Below are 20,083 nucleotides of genomic sequence, written 5' to 3' on the forward strand. Positions count from 1 at the left end.
TTGAGACGTTGCAGGAGGCTTCCAACATTTGGTGTTATCGTCACTGCATTCTGGGTCTTCTATCCTTGGATTACGATATCGGAGAGAATGAGACACAGGACAGGATGTATGTGTCAACAAGCTCTAAACTTTATTACAAACACAGGGTTAATATACACCCTGAAGGCAGGAAACAGATTTACCATATATGGTTCGATTATACAATTTAGCTGCGCAAGCAAAAAACTAGTTTCTGTATGCTTTGAAACATTTAATTAGACGTATCTGGCTAGCAAGGCCACGTTATCTTCTAGCAAGGACACATTATTGACACAAGGAAGGAACATTCAGCTGCTGTTATTTTGACCTAAAGTAACTGTCAGGCTTATATAGCATAGATGGGGTCTTTGAACTTGAGGGGCCTCATCTTCTGCTATAACATTCCATCCTTTTGTTCCTTCATTTATCAATATGATTCTCTATATTTTCTTTTAGTACAACGCTGAATACACATTAGAAAAAGCTCAAAAATCAAATAAACCGCAAGGCTCATTAGCAAAACCTGAAAAATAGCTTGCACTATACCAGCCAACCACCCACCGATACCTTTAAACCAATTTGCGGGATTTAGAAAGGAAAAGGTGTTTGCCCACCAGGAATCCTGATTCTTGAGGTTGGCCTCATCATAAAGCTTCCTTAATTTTACAACGTCTTCTAACTTATGTTTCAGCGTCAATACACTAGAATTGTCTATGTAATGGCAGCATGCGGGCCCTATTATCTGGCACATCCCTCCTTGTGCTGCTGTTAAATAATCTAGTACAAGGGTATGTTGGTTTGTGACAATAATCAATTGATTATGTACTGCAAGAGATCCATTAACTACTTCTAAAATACCCCAAATCTGGTCATCAAGATAGTCCGTAGCTTCTACTAATTTATCCCACATTTATGTCAACATAAGGTATATAAACAATGCACTGAAAAATTTGTTTACCCCTCCCATTTGAACTATATGGGGTCTCCCACTTGGTCTTCTTTATTGTCTGCTGATCGCTTATGCAGTGTATGTTTTGGGATAGACAAAGGATTTAGCTGGTCTGGAGTAACAATATAAGTTGCGGGTGTCAATCTGGCTAAAGTACAAGTTCTTGTTACTCCTACTGGGAGCCACTTGAAAGCCTTGTCTCCACATACCCAATACATGGATGAGGGGAGATTCCATAATGCTGAATGTTGCTGTATTAGATGGTGAACTAAATCAACAAACTTAGAAACATTTGACATCATACACCACCCAGGCTGCTGACCTAAGGGAGAACAATAGCCAGCGTTGGGCGCACCACAAGTAGGGGCACCCTGCTCATAACTTGAACTGTCATCACATTGTAGATTGCCAGGTATGTCGGCTCAGGTTTCACTTGTCCCGTTTTTAAAATAAATATTGTTCACCCAATCAGGGGTGTGTAGATATCTTTCCAACAGGGAAGGTTTAAATGCATCACTACTGTCTGAGGTGGGCTTGAAACTTACTTTTAACCCTTGTTGTGGTATCTTACCAAAATCAGTAATTTTTGTTTTGTTACGAGGTACCCACTCCCCTCCTTTAAATGCTAAATACAACCTGGGAATTATTTGACCCGTCAGGTTCCCTTGCCACCACGGAAATTTTGTCCATCCTACTACGGGAATCCCAACAGTGGTATTCCACAGTCTCTGTGTGCCATTATTGGCCCAAGTATCTGAACAGTTCACCCAAAAGTGTATCTCTTCCCATGAGACTGAGACAGCGAGAAAGGGTATGCTAGTGGACGTCACAGGGGCATGTGTACATATCCAACAATTAGCAATGGTCTGGTTTTGCTCCTTTAGTCCATCGATTAGAGCAAGATGGTGTTTAATGAATCTATTGTCGTCTCCATCTGTGGTGCTCAACCTAGTCCATGCACCTATGGTTGTAAGTATGCAGGTAAGTGTAAACAATGTCATCATTCTTTGTCCGCTGGTTCTCCTAGTATCTTTTTGCAATGGGACGCGTGGATCCAGGTCTCTTTTCCCTCTAGCTTAACGGCTGTACTTGTGGTCAGCAGAACTTGAAAGGGTCCGTCAAACCGTGGATCTAGGCCTTTCCTCACATGTCTTTTTATAACCACCCAGTCTCCAGGTTGCAGCGTATGGCTGCTAGAGTCTTGATCTGGATCTGGAAGAGAACTGAAGACATTATCATGTACTTGCTTAATCTTTTTGTGTAAAACCCTCACGTAGGAACTTAGCGCATGGTTGTTCATTTCTAATGCTTGCGGATAGAAACACCCTAGGCTGGGTACGTTGCCAAACAATATCTCATATGGAGAGAGTCCAGTCTTTTTATTAGGCGTGTATCTTACTGAAAACAGAGCAAGCGGTAAACAGTCCGGCCATGGTTTTCCTGTCTCAGCCATGGCTTTCTGAATTTTTAATTTCAATGTCCCATTCAGTCTTTCCACTTTACCACTACTTTGCGGGTGATATGGGGTGTGGAATGCATGTTGAATTCCTAGAGCTGACATGACTTCATTCATTATTTCACCTGTGAAGTGTGTACCTCTGTCACTCTCAATTACCTCTGGTACCCCATACCTGCAGACCACCTCCGCAAGCAGTTTCTTTGCGGTTGCTGCAGCCGTGGCTTTGGCAATCGGGAAAGCCTCTGGCCATCCTGAGAACAAATCAATACAGACCAACACATATTCCCATGATCCTGACTTTGGCAGCTGAATATAATCAATTTGCAGTCTCTGGAATGGATAGAGGGGCCGGGGGGGGTGTTTGAGTGGTGTTTTAACTACTCTACCCTGATTATGTGTAGCACATATCATGCACCCTTGTATCAGGCTTTCTATACAGGTGGAGAATCCTGGTGCCACCCAATGTTTCTGCATCACACTCATCACAGCCATTTTAGATTGGTGTGTCGGCCCATGTAGTATCTGGGCAGCTGCTGGGTACAGTGCCCTTGGAAGGCATCGTCGTGTCCCTTTCCCCCATACCCCATTTGCTTCATTCAGGCATGCACCTTCCTTTAACCACTTATCAACCTCCTCCTTTTGAGCCTGAGCCTGCATTTGGGATAAGATGTCCTCCGACACAAAGGGGTTTTTAGGGGCACTTAACTGACGTACTGTTGGCCCTTGTTGCGGCTTACAGGCTGCTGTTTTTGCCGCTGCATCTGCCATCGCGTTTCCTCTACTCACCTGCTCGGTGCGTCTGGTATGTGCTCTTACCTTTATGACGGCTACTTTTTTGGGTAGTTGTAGTGCATCAATTAACTGCTGGACCGCATCAGCATTCTTAATGGGGTGTCCTGCTGCCGTCAGGAAACCTCTTGACTTCCTTATGGGACCAAAATCATGGGCTATACCGAATGCGTACCTAGAATCTGTGTAAATGTTAACAATACTACCTTCTGCTAGTTTACAGGCCTCGGTTAGGGCCCTAAGTTCAGCCTCTTGAGCCGATTGATGTGGGAGCATTGGTTCTGCCTTGATTACTGCATTGAGGGAGACAACTGCATATCCAGTATGGAAAGTACCTGAATCGTCCTGATGACGGGATCCATCTACAAAAAATTCAAAATCTGCATTTTCTAATTCATGTTCAAATACAATAGGTAAACCTGCCGTTTCTTGTGCCATCATTTGTACACAGTCATGAGGAACTTCCTCTCTTGGATCTTCCTTAAAAAGCACAGTACCTGACCCCTCCTTTAGATCCGAGAGAGGTAACAAAGTTGCTGGATTCAGGGTAGTACACCTCTGTAAAGAAACATTGGGAGGCATTAACAGTGCACATTGTATCCTGATATGACGTGCTGCTGAGAGGTGAGTGGGTTGCACTTGATTCAATATAGTGTAGACATCATGAGGTGTTAGAATGGTGAGCGGGTGGTCAAGAACAATGTCTGCGGATTTATGGAGTAATAGTCCAACAGCATGCAGAGCACGTATGCAGGATGGTGCACCTCTGGCTACCGAGTCTAATCTGCCACTAAAGTAGGCTACAGGTCTCTGATTATCACCATGTGTTTGAGTTAAAACTCCTGCTGCATGTCCAGCTTGTTCATGAAGGTACAGAGTAAATGGGAGCTCATAGTTAGGGGTACCCAAAGCTGGAGCGGCCAAAATACGTTTTTTGAGTGAATAAAAACAGTCTATTGCCTCTGGTGTTAGTACAAAAGGTGTTGGAGTAAGACAGTCATAGAGGGGCTGCATCAAAATAGAGACGGCATGAATCCACTGTCTGCAATAGGAGACCAGTCCAAGAAAAGTTCTGAGGGCTGCAACATTAATGGGGACGGTGAATGCCTGTACTGCTTGTTTGCGTGCATTTGTTAAATGACGAGCTCCTGGTGTAATGCAATGTCCCAAAAAGGTGACTGAAGATTTACAAAACTGAAGCTTATCTTTCGATGCCTTGCAGCCAGCGTGATAGAGAAACAACATAAGCGATATAGTTGCACTATGACATTGTTTCCTGGAGGGGGCACAAATGAGCAGGTCATCGACATATTGCATAACAACGATATGTGGTTCAGACCATCCCTCCAATATTTCCTGCAGACTTGCAGTGTACATTGTGGGTGAATTCTGGGCACCCTGTGGCAACACTGTCCATGTATATTGACTACCCTGGAATGTGAAAGCAAACAAGTACTGGCAGTCAGGATGTAATGGTACACTGAAAAATGCATTTGCCAAATCGACCACTGAAAAACAAAGAGAGTTAGAAGGTATCTGTGACAGAAGAGTATGCGGGTTGGGCACAACTGGTGTTAGAAGTTCTGTGGCTTTGTTAACCAACCGGAGGTCATGGACCATTCTATATGCGGCTGGTTGTCCTGGCACACTCTTTTTCTTTACTGGGAACAGGGGAGTGTTGCAAGGGGACTGGGTTTTGACTAGGACTCCCCTGTGCAGTAATATTTGGACTTGCTGGGCTATGGCATTCTCCTGAGCCGAGCTAAGGGGATACTGCCTCTGATGAGGCAAGATTGCTCCTGGTTTTAATTTTACCATTACTGGTTGAACTCTTAACCTACCAACATCTGTTTTGTCTGAGGCCCAAAAGTCATGTGGCTGGCAATATGCTGGCAATATCTAGTGACATAATTTTGCAAAGGGTACTTGGTTTTAAACCTGGGGTCATGGTGACAGTGCCATCGGGATGATATTCAATATGTGCTTGTAATTGAGACAACACATCATTTCCCAAAAGATTACATTGGCCTCGGGGCGATACCATGAGCTGGCTATGTACAGTAGCTCCTTGAATTTGCAGGAGAATTCTCTTAGTGACAGGGAGCAGGATAGACGGGGAATTGAAGGGGGTGGCAATGACATGATGTGAAAAATCAGTGTCAGTGTATGGCCAATCACCTTGCATAATTACTGAATTGTCGGCCCCCGTATCTACTTGGAAATCGATTTCATGTCCCCCTGGTAGGTTCACCTGCACTATACAACTGGGAGTTGGGGGTAAGGAGATGAGGGGGTTCATGTGCAAGCTACCCTCATCCTATGGGGGCGTTGTTTGGTCAGCTCAAGGACCCGTACTCTGAGCATTTGGATACGGGTTGGTCCTACAGTCCTTTCTAAAATGTCCTGGCTTTTTACATCCGTAACACAGTTTCTGTCCTCCTCCTTCATTCCGTCCCCGGCCTCTGTTATTCCTAAAACCAGTCCCCATTTTGTGTACTTTTACGGCTCTTTTTGCCTGTGCTATATCATGCTGTGCCCCTTGAGCTATTCTAGCTAAATCTTCTGCCTTCACTGATCTCCAGTCTGGTCTACTTGCTTTTACCTTCTCAGCTACTTCCTTTTTCAATCCATTCATAAAAGCACTTGCTAGGACCCTCTCACTAGTCTTATTTCCTTCATTAAAACCCATCTCACTCCATGCTTTCTTCAGAGCCCAAAAATAGTCCTTGGGGTCCTCCTCTTTTCCCTGGGTTCTGTCCTCTTACGTGACCGCTTTGTCACCCTGTCTCTCTTTGCATGCCTTAATCAAGGCAGCAGCAAATGAAACACCGGCCGCTGCATTATTATCTTCCGCATCTTCCGGCCCTGTTCTATTTGGGTATTGCTTGTACGTTTCGTCAGTCAGTCTGTCATATTGTGCCTCATCTGCCAATTTTCCTTTTATTACTCCCTGTAAATCCAACCTAGTTGCATTATACGTATCCTGTATGGTTCTTATCATTCTGGCAAAACCCATAGGGGACTAGGACGGATCTGGCAGCTGGGAGATCAGTGCCAATTGCTCTGAGGGACTCCACGGTCTATATATTAACACCGTGCGGGGTTCTTGTCCTGGGACTTGCTGGACCGCTCCCGGTGCACCTGGGGCTCCCGGTATTACTATGGTTCTCATTGGAAAAAGACTAGCTGGGTGGGGTCTCGGTCCTCCACATGCCACACAGATGTCTACTGTCAAGGGGTTCTGCTGTCCACATCTGGGGCAAACCCAACAATTGGGTTCCTGAGAATTCTGGTACCGGGGTGGGGGTGACGTCGGGGGCGGACAGGGAGGAAAATCTGTCATTCCGGTTTTTGTCAGTCTGTAACATCCGTCTCCTAGTTCTTCAATCTTTCCTTCAAAATAAGCGCATGCATTCATCCATACATCCACTGTCTTCAACAGACCCTTATCTTTCAGCCATCCATGATAGGAGTTAAAGAAGGATTTCCATTTCTCTCCGTTCATCTCTCCATTCTCATTCATTCCCGCTTTACACAATATTTTGTCAATTCCAATCAGTGCCTGTTTCCCTTCTCTGCGTACTACTAAGTCTTTGTCTGTAATGCCTTCTTTGGCATTTTGGTTCCCCATTCTTTTGGTTCTCCTCACTTAGAGTAGACTCCTCAGTCACTTAGACAATGGTCACTTAGACAATGGGCCACAAAGGTTTCTGAACCACACCACTACTAGCCTTCCAGGACTTATACGCCAACCAGAGAAACAGACCAAAAACACCGATCCCAAGACACACCCACAACACAATCATCGTATCCATACTGTCATTCTTACGTTTTTCCAAAGGATAGAATGGCAGGACTGTCAATTTATCTGAGGGAATTCTACTGGCTCAAAGGGAGCTGAGCCAGACAACAATCTGTGAATTACCTGGGAGCCGACCGCTCGGGGGTGAGGGAGTCTCTTCTATGTAGTGATATAATTAGGTAGAATATAACAGTTATTCTTACCTCAGCGCTGTATATATCACCAACAGAGAGCTTCACTCGTCCCACGTCTCGGACCGGTCGAGCACCCCTGGGTAGATTAACTCAAGGTCCCTGTTCGGGTGCCAGCTGTCATCACTGCATTCTGGGTCTTCTATCCTTGGATTACGATATCGGAGAGAATGAGACACAGGACAGGATGTATGTGTCGACAAGCTCTAAACTTTATTACAAACACAGGGTTAATATACACCCTGAAGGCAGGAAACGGATTTACCATATATGGTTCGATTATACAATTTAGCTGCGCAAGCAAAAAACTAGTTTCTGTATGCTTTGAAACATTTAATTAGACGTATCTGGCTAGCAAGGCCACGTTATCTTCTAGCAAGGACACATTATTGACACAAGGAAGGAACATTCAGCTGCTGTTATTTTGGCCTAAAGTAACTGTCAGGCTTATATAGCATAGATGGGGTCTTTGAACTTGAGGGGCCTCATCTTTTGCTATAACAGTGTCATGCAATTGTTGTGGATTAGGCTGAAGGTGAAAATGGGGAGTGACAAAGTTTTATGGGTAGAGACACCTATCTGTGGGAATCTGGAACTAGAAAATTATTTTTTTTAAAGAACACGTATTTTGGATGAATGATGGGGTGTATAAATTTAGTCAGATCATTTGTGTAAATATATTTAAAAGTTTTGATAAAATGATAGATTTTGGGTTGCCGAGATGTACAGTAATTGTTTTAAATACGCACAACTATAGAAGGTCAACCCACAAAGTGGGGACTAATAGTGTAATGAACTTTTGGGAGAGACAGAGAAATAAAAGGGGTGTTATGTCTAGAATGTACAGTATACGAAAATTTGGATTAAAAAAGATGGTGATCATCTTAGGGAAATACTTATCCCTCATACAATACCATCAGGGAGATTGACTTTAAATGCATTCTGCAGCAGGACAACATACAATCAATGTTATTAATTACTATATTCAGCGTAAAGAAGAACATGGAGTCATGGAAGTGATGATATGGCCCCCACAGAGGCCTGATGGCAACATCATCAAGTCTTTCTGAGATTGTGTCACGATTCACTTGCCCACTCATTGCACACGTGACTTGGATGCGGCTGTAAAGGGTAATCTGCTTCTCACACTCACTCGTCCACTCACTTATTGTAGTAGGGTAACAATGAGCTAGACGTACCCCAAAGACAGTCCATTAATTCACACCTCACTTCTTGCTGACACCACTCACTGCTTTTATAGGTCAGTGAGATGTCTACCCTGGTTAGTACACAAGCAACAATCAGGTACTCTTCTAGTACTTTGGCATACACAGGGTAACACAGCCCTGCTATACTTTTCCTCATTGAGGTTGTGGGTACATTTAAATCAGCAAGGAAAAAAGGAATTCAATTTTAGATTTAATTATACAAAAGTTTCAGTGCTTACATAATACAAAAAGATGAAATAACAAGGATATGCATGAAGGCAGAACAGTAAAAAAAAAAACATAAAGGGATCAAAAAATAATCCTGTCACTGATTGGATCAATGAGTTTTCCTGCAGAGGAGAACTGCTGAAATTTGCAGATCTACAATCCTGTGTAACATACCTGGTGGCGTCCTTGCATAGTGGTCCATCTCCCACTGTGCAAGAGCGCGCACTTGATTTCCAGTCGAGACTATCACTCTGGCTTTCCTCCATGCTGTCTGCTTGCCTCTGTTTCTTCTGCTTAAGGGCGGCGCCCGATCACTTCCTGCTTCTTGTAGCTGCTGCGGGCACACCCCTTGTGCGTCCTATTGCTGTCTGTCACCTGGTATTTAACCCAGCTCTTTCCTGGAATCCTTGCCTGAGCATCTTGTTTTGTCAGTTGGCCTTTGGTCGCTGACGTTCCAGGTCCTTCCCTGTTCCCTGCCTTACGGTATCAGTTCCCGTGTCTGAACTGTGTCCTGTCTGTGCACTCTAGCCAGCTACCTGTCTGAACACGCTCTTAGCCTGTTCATCCTGCCTTCTAGGGGCTGCATACCTAGATCTGTTTCTGTGTTTGTTTGCCTGTCTGTCCGCCTTCCTGAGGCTGTATTTCTAGGCCAGTCTGAACTCGCTCCTTGCCTGTTCGTCCCGCCTCTCTGGGGGCCGCATACCCAGACTAGCTCCTGTCTCTCGCTGCAGTGTCGGTTTCCGTCCGAACACTTAGTTCCTGTCTGAACACTCCCCTACCTTTTTCCTGTTTTGTTTATATGCCCGTCCCTTCCCTTTTTCTGCAGAGTCTGTACCTGCTCCTTACTCCTACTCGTAGTCGCTGTACTTTCGTTTGTGAGTTTAGTGTCCACTTGCTACTTCATTGCAAGTATCTAGTGTGTATCTGGTTCTGCCTTTCCCTTCCTGTCTGTTCCGTGTGAACAGAGCCCTGTTCCCTCTGCTCCGCCTTGCTCACCGCTCCTGCGGTTTCCGCTCTGCTCCGCCTTGCTCACCGCTCCTGCGGTTTCCGCTCTGCTCTGCCTTGCTCGCCTCTCCTGCGGTTTCCGCTCTGCTCTGACCCTTTGCTCGCTGCTCCGGCAGTCTCGCTCTGCTCTGACCCTTTGCTCGCTGCTCCGGCAGTCTCGCTCTGCTCTGACCCTTTGCTCGCTGCTCCGGCAGTCTCGCTCTGCTCTGACCCTTTGCTCGCTGCTCCGGCAGTCTCGCTCTGCTCTGACCCTTTGCTCGCTGCTCCGGCAGTCTCGCTCTGCTCTGACCCTTTGCTCGCTGCTCCGGCAGTCTCGCTCTGCTCTGACCCTTTGCTTGCTGCTCCGGCAGTCTCGCTCTGCTCTGACCCTTTGCTCGCTGCTCCGGCAGTCTCGCTCTGCTCTGACCCTTTGCTCGCTGCTCCGGCAGTCTCGCTCTGCTCTGACCCTTTGCTCGTTGCTCCGGCAGTCTCGCTCTGCTCTGACCCTTTGCTCGCTGCTCTGGCAGTCTCGCTCTGCTCTGACGCTTTGCTCGCTGCTCCGGCAGTCTCACTCTGCTCTGACCCTTTGCTCGCTGCTCCGGCAGTCTCGCTCTGCACTGACGCTTTTCTCGCTGCTCCGGCAGTCTCGCTCTGCTCTGACGCTTTGCTCGCTGCTCCGGCAGTCTCGCTCTGCTCTGACGCTTTGCTCGCTGCTCCGGCAGTCTCGCTCTGCTCTGACGCTTTGCTCGCTGCTCCGGCAGTCTCGCTCTGCTCTGACGCTTTGCTCGCTGCTCCGGCAGTCTCGCTCTGCTCTGACGCTTTGCTCGCTGCTCCGGCAGTCTCGCTCTGCTCTGACGCTTTGCTCGCTGCTCCGGCAGTCTCGCTCTGCTCTGACGCTTTGCTCGCTGCTCCAGCAGTCTCGCTCTGCTCTGACGCTTTGCTCACTGCTCCAGGCGGTCTCGTCTTGCTCTGCTCTTGCTCGCCGCTCCGGGCGGCCTCACTCTGCTGTGTTTGTCCACCGCATCTGCGGTTCTGTTCCTGAGTCCCAGTCTGTACTGGGTCCTATCCACTCTGTGCTCCAACCTGTCGTACTTGCCAGTACCCCCCTGCCTGTATACCAGTCATGCTTACCAACATCCACCTGCCTGCATACTGGCCGTACCTGCCAGTACTTCCCTGTTTGCATACCAGTCGTGCTTGCCAGCATCCACCCGTCTGCATACCTGCCGTGTCTGCCTGTACCCACCAGTCTATGTGCCAGCCTAACCTGCCTGTTCCTGTATTCCCCAGTGTGGGTCAACAGCCGTGTCCGGGGTCTGACCTGGAGTAGCACCTGGTCCCTCTGCTCGGTCCCTCTTTGGGGCACTGGCGTCGTATGCCGTCGTGCGACCTTGGTCGGATCGGGTGGATACTTAGTTACGCCCCTCCAGGCCTTCACTCTCCGGTACGGTCCAGTGGAGTCACTACATATACAAGCACACGCCAGTCAGTCCGGGCGTGTGCATTACATCCTGGTTGTATCTCCTGGGTCTGACAATGGGTGTCTTTGGATGAGAGATTTTAAAGGGTCCAAACCAGACCCAACCACCCCTCCTCCTGGCCAGGTGAGTGGAGAATGGCAAATAATATACAAAGAAAGATGATTGCAGGACATAATTTTAATTTATGTCATGTTTTCCCACAAGACCCTCCTAGTGAAAGGATATGACTGCCATGTTTCCAAGCTTACCATCCTGGACATACCAACGATGACTATTATATTTCCATAATTCAGGTTGATCATTTTAATCTGATGGACACTACTTCCGACTGATCCTCCTGGATCTCTCTGCAGCATTGGACACTGTGTATCACCGGCTCCTCCTCACTATGCTCTGCTCTATTGGCCTCAATGATTCCGCTCTCTTTTGTTTATCCTCCTACCTCTCATTGATTCTTCAGAGTATCATTTGCTGGCTGGTCATCTCCTCCTTTTCCCCTTACTGCGTTGGTTTCTCAAGGATCAGTCTTAGGTCCCCTCCTCTTCTCCTTGTATACTGCCCCTGTAGAACAAACAATCAGTAGATTTGGTTTTCAGTACCATCTCTATGCTGATGACACCCAATCAAACACATCTCCTGGCATCACCCCTGCATTACTACAAAATACCAGTGATTGTCTGTCCACTGTCTCTAAAACCATGTCTTCCCTCAATCTAAAACTGAATCCTCCAAAAACTAAACTTGTGTTTCCTCACTCTACTAATCAACTTAAACCCAATATTGCCATTTTCATGTGTGGTTCTAGTATACCTCCAAAGCAGTGCACTCACTGCCTTGGGGTTATATTTGACTTAGCTCTTCTGTTTGCTTCCTATATCCAATCACTTGCTCCGCTTGCTCGCATATGTCAGTTGCACCTCAAAAACATATCTAGGCTTTGTCCTTTTCTTACCATTGACCTTGTAAAAACTCTTACTGTTGCTCTGATTCATTCTTGTCTGGACTATTGAAACTTTCAGTTTCCTTCTTACTAAACCATCTTCTCTTCAATCTATCCAATCTCTCCTGACTGCAGCAGCCAGTATCATATTTCTCTCCAACCACTACACCGATGCCTCCACCCTGCGGCAGTCATTGCATTTGTTGCCCCTCGCTACAGAGTAAAACATAAACTTATCACTCTCACACACAATGCTCTCCACAGTTCTGCACCATTCTACTTCTCTTGTCAACTCTGTCTATCACCCTACCTGCGTTCCGCTAATGACCTAAGACTAACATCTTTTATAATCTGAAACTCCAGCTCCCAGCTACAAGACTTTACTTGTGTTGCACCAGTTCTCTGGAACAAACTACCCCAGACAATTGCACAACAAATTGTGGGGTTCATTTTCTCCTGTTACCCTTGTGAAAATGAAAAATTTGGGGCTAAAGCAGCATTTTCATGTAAAAAAAAGTGTAATATTTCATTTTCTTAGCCCAATACAATAAAATTCTGTGAAGCACCATTGGGTTCAAGATGCTCATCACATCCCTAGATTAATTCTTTGAGGGGGTGTACTTTCCACAATGGGGTCACTTTTGGAGAAGTTTCAACTGTTTTGACACCACAGGGGCTCTCCAAATGCAACATGGTGTCTGAAGTGTATTAAAGCCAAATTTACAAAAATCAAATAGTTCTCCTTCCCTTCCAAACCTGATGTGTACCTAAACAGGCTTTTAACCCTTTCATCATCTTAATAAAAAACAAAAAAAGTTATTTAAAAAATGATACTGATGTTAACTAGACATGTGGTAAATGTTATTTATTAACTATTTTGTGTTTTAAGGGTATAAAAATTCAAAGTTAAAAAATTGCTAATTTTTCTACATTTCTGCCAAATTTTCGATATTTACATAATGAAAAAATCATATTGACCTAAATTTACTTCTATCATGAAGTGCAATGTGTCATGAAAAACAATCTCAGAATCATTGGGAATTGTTGAAGCGTTACAAAGTTATTACTAGTGTTGAGCGAACATGCTCGACACTGCTCAGTACTCGCCCGAGCATCACGCTACTCGGGATGTTCGGCGAGCACCGAGCATTTCCGGGTTACTCGGGCGGGAGCACGGATCTCCGCCCTGCATGTTTGGCGCTCTTTACAGAGCCAATGAACATGCAGGGATTGCCAGCCAGTCACTGTAATGCCGCAGCCATGTTGGTTGTGGGCATTACAGTGATTGGCTGGCCGCACAGCGTCACCTCGAGTATTTAAAACCGGGCGCCGCCATCTTGGACATAGTCGCTCCGGATCAGACAGTGTAGGGACAGCGCTGCCGATTTAGGGAGAGATATATCCTGCAAAATAGTTAGTGTAGGGTCTGTAAAGGCTGCTAGATCAAACAAACAGTCCTTCTCAGGATTAATATCCATCCCAGGTATATCAGGCAGGCAGGCTGTATAGGACACGCAGTGGTTATACCAGCAAACGCTGCATTACAGTCCTGTGTGCTGCTCCTGTTGCTGAAATTGCAGGACTTAGCTCCAGGTCCCGGGGGCCAGGAAAAATCCTTTTTTTTATCTAAATCCTCTTTTTTTTTCCTCCTTCACAATGTACAAATACCCATCTTATTAACCTTTTGGTGCCCCCCCCCCCCCCCAAAAAAAAGTGTGCCTCTGATTTTTCAGACACAAATATATCTGTTGAAAATAGTCTGGTGTAGGCCAGAGAAATAGAAGTGTGGTTTTGCAGTTGTATGGGCCATTTGTATCTAAAAAAACAGTGAGTGTGTCGCTCACTGTTCAGCCGCAAATATATATATATTTTAAAAAGCCTGGTATACACCAGTAAATTATTACTGTGGTTTTGATGTTCCACGGTAAAACATCTCTATTATCCTGTTTTTGGCATTTTTTGCTGTATAAAAATAATAATAGTGTCTCCCTGATTTTTCAGACACAAATATATCTGTTGAAAATAGTCTGGTGTAGGCCAGAGAGACAGAAGTGTGCTTTTGCTGTTCCACGGTAAAAAATCTCTATTATCCTGCTTTTTGCATTTTTTGCTGTAAAAAAAAAAAAAATAGTGTCTCCCTGATTTTTCAGACACAAATATATCTGTTGAAAATAGTCTGGTGTAGGCCCGAGAAATACAAGTGTGGTTTTGCAGTTCTATGGGCCATTTGTATCTAAAAAAAACAGTGAGTGTGTCGCTCACTGTTCAGCCGCAAATATATATATATTTTAAGAAGCCTGGTATACACCAGTAAATTATTACTGTGGTTTTGATGTTCCACAGTAAAACATCTCTATTATCCTGTTTTTGGCATTTTTTGCTGTATAAAAATAATAATAGTGTCTCCCTGATTTTTCAGACACAAATATATCTGTTGAAAATAGTCTGGTGTAGGCCCGAGAAATACAAGTGTGGTTTTGCAGTTCCACGGTACAAACCTCTGTATTATCCACTTTTGGGCCATTTGTATCTAAAAAAAACAGTTTGAGTGTGTCGCTCACTGTTCAGCCGCAAATACAGTTATATGAAAAAGTTTGGGCACCCCTATTAATCTTAAGCTTAATGTTTTATAAAAATTGGTGTTTTTGCAACAGCTATTTCAGTTTGATATATGTAATAACTGTTGGACACAGTAATGTTTCTGCCTTGAAATGAGGTTTTTTGTACTAACATAAAATGTGCAATCTGCATTCAAACAAAATTTGACAGGTGCATAAGTATGGGCACCTCACCAGAAAAGTGACATTAATAATTAGTAGATCCTCCTTTTGCAGAAATAACAGCCTCTAGTCGCTTCCGGTAGCTTTTAATGATTTCCTGCATCCTGGATGAAGGTATTTTTGACCATTCCTCTTTACAAAACAATTCCAGTTCAGTTAAGTTTGATGGTCGCTGAGCATGGACAGCCCTCTTCAAATGATCCCACAGATGTTCAATGATATTCAGGTCTGGGGACTGGGATGGCCATTCCAGAACATTGTAATTGTTCCTCTGCATGAATGCCTGAGTAGATTTGGAGCGGTGTTTTGGATTATTGTCTTGCTGAAAGATCCATTCCCTGCGTAACTTCAACTTTATCACTGATTCTTGAACATTATTGTCAAGAATCTGCTGATACTGAGTGGAATCCATGCGTCCCTCAACTTTAACAAGATTCCCAGTGCCGGCATTGGCCACACAGCCCCAAAGCATGATGGAACCTCCATCAAATTTTACTGTGGGTAGCAAGTGTTTTTCTTGGAATGCTGTGTGTTTTTGCTGCCATGCATAACGCCTTTTTGCATGACCAAACAACTCAATCTTGGTTTCATCAGTCCACAGGACCTTCTTCCAAAAAGAAATTGGCTTCTCCAAATGTGCTTTTGCATACCTCAGCCGACTCTGTTTGTGGCGTGCTTGCAGAAACGGCTTCTTTCGCATCACTCTCCCATACAGCTTCTCCTTGTGCAAAGTGCGTTGTATAGTTGACCGATGCACAGTGACACCATCTGCAGCAAGTTGATGCTGCAGCTCTCTGGAGGTGGTCTGAGGATTGTCCTTGACTGATCTCACCATTCTTCTTCTCTGCCTCTCTGATGTTTTTCTTGGCCTGCCACTTCTAGCCTTAACAAGAACTGTCCCTGTGTTCTTCCATTTCCTTACTATGTTCCTCACAGTGGAAACTGACAGGTTAAATCTCTGAGACAGCTTTTTGTATCCTTCCCCTGAACAACTATGTTGAATAATCTTTGTTTTCAGATCAGTTGACAGTTGTTTTGAGGAGCCCATGATTCCACTCTTCAGAGGAGATTCAAACAGGAGAACAACTTGCAAGCGGCCACTTTAAGTAGCTTTTCTCATGATTGCATACACCTGGCTATGAAGTTCAAAGCTCATTGAGGTTACAAAACAAAAAAAAGTGCGTTAGTAAGTCAGTAAAAAGTAGGTAGGAGTATTTAAAACAAGAAAATGATAAGGGTACCCATACTTATGCACCTGTCAAATTTTGTTTGAATGCAGATTGCACATTTTCTGTTAGTACAATAAACCTCATTTCAAGGCAGAAACATTACTGTGTCCAACAGTTATTACATATATCAAACTGAAATAGCTGTTGCAAAAACACTAATTTTAATAAAACATTAAGCTTAAGATTAATAGGGGTGCCCAAACTTTTTCATATGACTGTATATATATATATTTTAAAAAGCCTGGTATACACCAGTAAATTATTACTGTGGTTTTGATGTTCCACAGTAAAACATCTCTATTATCCTGTTTTTGCCATTTTTTGCTGTATAAAAATAATAATAGTGTCTCCCTGATTTTTCAGACTCAAATATATCTGTTGAAAATAGTCTGGTGTAGGCCAGAGAGACAGAAGTGTGCTTTTGCTGTTCCACGGTAAAAAATCTCTATTATCCTGCTTTTTGCATTTTTTGCTGTAAAAAAAAAAAAAAATAGTGTCTCCCTGATTTTTCAGACACAAATATATCTGTTGAAAATAGTCTGGTGTAGGCCAGAGAGACAGAAGTGTGCTTTTGCTGTTCCACGGTAAAAAATCTCTATTATCCTGCTTTTTGCATTTTTTGCTGTAAAAAAAAAAAAAAAATAGTGTCTCCCTGATTTTTCAGACACAAATATATCTGTTGAAAATAGTCTGGTGTAGGCCCGAGAAATACAAGTGTGGTTTTGCAGTTCCACGGTACAAACCTCTGTATTATCCACTTTTGGGCCATTTGTATATAAAAAAAACAGTTTGAGTGTGTCGCTCACTGTTCAGCCGCAAATATATATATATTTTAAAAAGCCTGGTATACACCAGTAAATTATAACTGTGGTTTTGCTGTTCCACGGTAAAAAATCTCTATTATTCAGGTTTTGGTAGTTTTTTCCGTAAAGAAAAACAGTAGTGTCTCCTGACTGTTGTGACACAAAAATATATCTGTTGAAAATAGTCTTGTGTAGGTCCGACATCCCAGTGTGGTTTCGCAGTTCCACGGGTCAAATCGCTGTACTATCCAGTTTTGGGCCTTTGGTATCTAAAAAATAAAGCAGTTTGAGTGTGTCGCTCACTGTTCAGCCGCAAATATCTCTATTTAAAAAAGTGTGGTATACCCCAGTAAACAATAACTGTGGTTTTCCTCTTCCACGGTTCTAATGTACTCTTTATTACCCTTTTTCCATTGATAGTGCAAGTGTAAGCTATTTTACTTCATTTACAATGGGCAAGGCGCCTGGCAAGGGACGTGGAAGTGGACGTTCTGGTGATGGTTCGTGCAGAGGACGGGGCCGTGGCCAAGGTGAAAATGTGCCACAACCAACAGCCACATCTTCTCGCTCCCACTTCTTGACCGAATTACTAGGGAAGCACAGAACAACACCAGTATTGAGAACTGATCAGTGTGAACAGGTTATTAATTGGATAGCAGACAATACTTCCAGTTACCTGGGCACCACCACCTCCGGTCTGTCTTCCACACGGTCAACTCTTAGTAGCCGTGAGTCTCGACCGCATACTCCTCCTCACCCTGATGTTCCTTCCTCCTACCATGCCGAGTGTCGTCAGACAGCAAGTGATCCCACACTTGGACACTCTGAAGAGCTGTTCACTGGTCCATTTCCATATTTGGGCCCCTCGCCTGATACACTTGAAGTGGTGGAAGAGGAGATCCCATGTTGCGATGCCCAAATATTTGAACAGCCACGGCCACAGGAAGTCGACGTTGGCAATCTGTCACAAGAGGTGGACGATGACGAGACACAATTGCCAGGAAGTGAGGAGGAGGATCGTGGTGCGCAAGTGGAAGAGGAGGAGGTGGTGGATGATCTAGTAACTGACCCAACGTGGAAGGAGGACATGCAGAGTGAGGCCAGCAGCACACAGGGGGAGGGAGGCAGAGTACCCCAACAGGCAGGAAGAAGCAGTGTGGTGGCCGCAGACAGAAGGCAGGCAACCGTTCCCCGTAACACCAACACGAGGGACGTTGCCAGTACAAGCGGTAGGTCTTCCAGAGTCTGGAATTTTTTTAAAGACTCTGCTGATAACCCCAAAAAGGCCATATGTTCCACCTGCCATGCCAGCATCAGCAGGGGTGACAAAACTACCAGCCTGACCACCACCAGCATGATCAGGCACATGGCAGCAAAGCACCCGACTTTGTGGGGCGAAACCCAGGGTCCACGACCAGTGTCAGCGGGTGTCACCACTGCTTCTTCCACTGTTGTGCGTGCAATAGAACCCCCTGTTGTGTGTGCAAGGCAATCCCCTGTCCATACTGCATGTAAAGATGCCCCCTCCTCTCAGTCTTCACTTGTTATGGCAGTTTCTCAAGAAACAGCATCAACGTCCACGTCCACGTCCCACCGCAGCGTTCAATTGTCCATATCCCAGACCTTTGAACGAAAGTGGAAATTCGCAGCTAACGCCCCACAGGCCACAGTCCTAAATTCGCACATTTCACGACTGCTTGCATTGGAAATGCTGCCTTTTAGGCTGGTGGAGATGGAATCCTTCCGCAATCTTATGGCAGTGGCCGTCCCTCGGTACTCGGTCCCCAGCCGACACTATTTTGCCCGGTGTGCCATCCCCGCACTACACAAGCACGTGTCCCAAAGCATCTGCCGTGCCCTCAACAACGCAGTTACTGGGAGAGTCCACCTGACAACGGACACGTGGACAAGTGCTTGTGGCCAGGTACGGTACATCTCTCTGACGGCACACTGGGTAAACATAGTGGAGGCCGGGACCCAGTCGGACCTTGGGACGGAACACATCCTCCCCACATTGAGGATTGCGGGCCCTATGTCAGTCAGAGTTGCCCCCACAGTGTACAGCTCCTGCGCATCCTCCTCCTCCTCCTCATGTTCAGCCTCCATCTCAGATATCACCACATCAGTTACAAGCTGGAAGCATTGCAGTACTGCCTCCACCAAGCGACAACAGGCTGTGCTGAAACTCATAAGCTTAGGTGATAAACCTCACACTGCTTGTGAGTTGTGGACAGCTGTGAAAGAGCAGGCAGATCTGTGGCTGAGACCGCTGAACCTACATCCCGGCATGGTCGTGTGTGACAATGGCCGTAACCTGGTGGCGGCTCTGAGGCGAGGTGAGATCACACACGTACCATGCCTGGCTCATGTGCTTAACCTCGTGGTTCAGCGGTTTCTTAAATCGTACCCCGAGTTGCCAGATCTGCTCGTGAAAGTACGCCGCCTGTCAGCTCATTTTCGCAAGTCGGCTACAGCTTCCGCCACCCTTGCTGTGTTGCAGCAGCGTTTTCAGCTTCCGGCACACCGACTGGTGTGTGATGTCCTCACAGGTTGGAACTCTACCCTCCACATGTTGCAAAGGATTTGTGAGCAGAAGAGAGCAGTTGTGGAGTACCAGCTGCAACAAGGCCATCGATATTCAGGTCAGACTCCACACATAAGACCTCAGGAGTGGACCTGGATGTCTGACATATGTACCATCCTGACAAACTTTGAGGAGGCCACCAAGATGGTGAGTGGCGATGACGCCATCATTAGTGTCAGCATCCCACCACTTGTCTGTCTTTTGCAACGCTCTCTGCAGAGAATTAAAGAGGAGGCATTGCAGCCAGAGTATGATGAGATGGATCAAGAAGCCGTAGCGGGCGATTACACACAGCACAGCCTCATCTCATCCCAACGTGCATTGGGGGACAATGAGGGAGAGGAGGAGGAGGAGGAAGAACAGAAGCTGCTATCATGCGTTGTAGACGGTAGTACCTGTACAAGTGTCATACCGTCGGTTCAGCGTGGGTGGCCAGAGGACAGGGGGGAGGAGGAAGAGGAGGAGGAGGAGGAGAGCATGGTCAGTCGTCATCTTGGTGAGGACACGGAAATCTTGCCCGTTACCAGTCTGGCACGCATGGCTGACTTTATGTTACGCTGCCTTAACCGTGACCCTCGCGTTGTAAAAATGTTGGGTGACAGTCATTACTGGTTGGTGACACTTGTAGACCCCCGCTA

At 45.5% G+C, this 20,083-nt stretch overlaps 1 long non-coding RNA gene across 1 annotated transcript in view; it reads right to left on the reverse strand.

Moving 5' to 3' along the window:
* Positions 1–154: 154 nt before the first annotated feature.
* The window catches only part of LOC141160848 (uncharacterized), a 64,072-nt gene continuing 44,143 nt past the window's right edge, over positions 155–20,083 (reverse strand). Inside the window, exons 2-3 of the long non-coding RNA XR_012250543.1 lie at positions 11,552–11,670; positions 155–2,179 (exon numbers count right to left, since the gene is read on the reverse strand). This is a non-coding gene — a long non-coding RNA (uncharacterized lncRNA). The remainder of the gene's footprint in view (positions 2,180–11,551; positions 11,671–20,083) is intronic.

The sequence above is a fragment of the Phyllobates terribilis genome, unplaced genomic scaffold (assembly GCF_046119375.1).
Source record: "Phyllobates terribilis strain yellow unplaced genomic scaffold, ASM4611937v1 Scaffold_9__5_contigs__length_417890890, whole genome shotgun sequence".
Lineage (NCBI taxonomy): Eukaryota > Metazoa > Chordata > Amphibia > Anura > Dendrobatidae > Phyllobates > Phyllobates terribilis.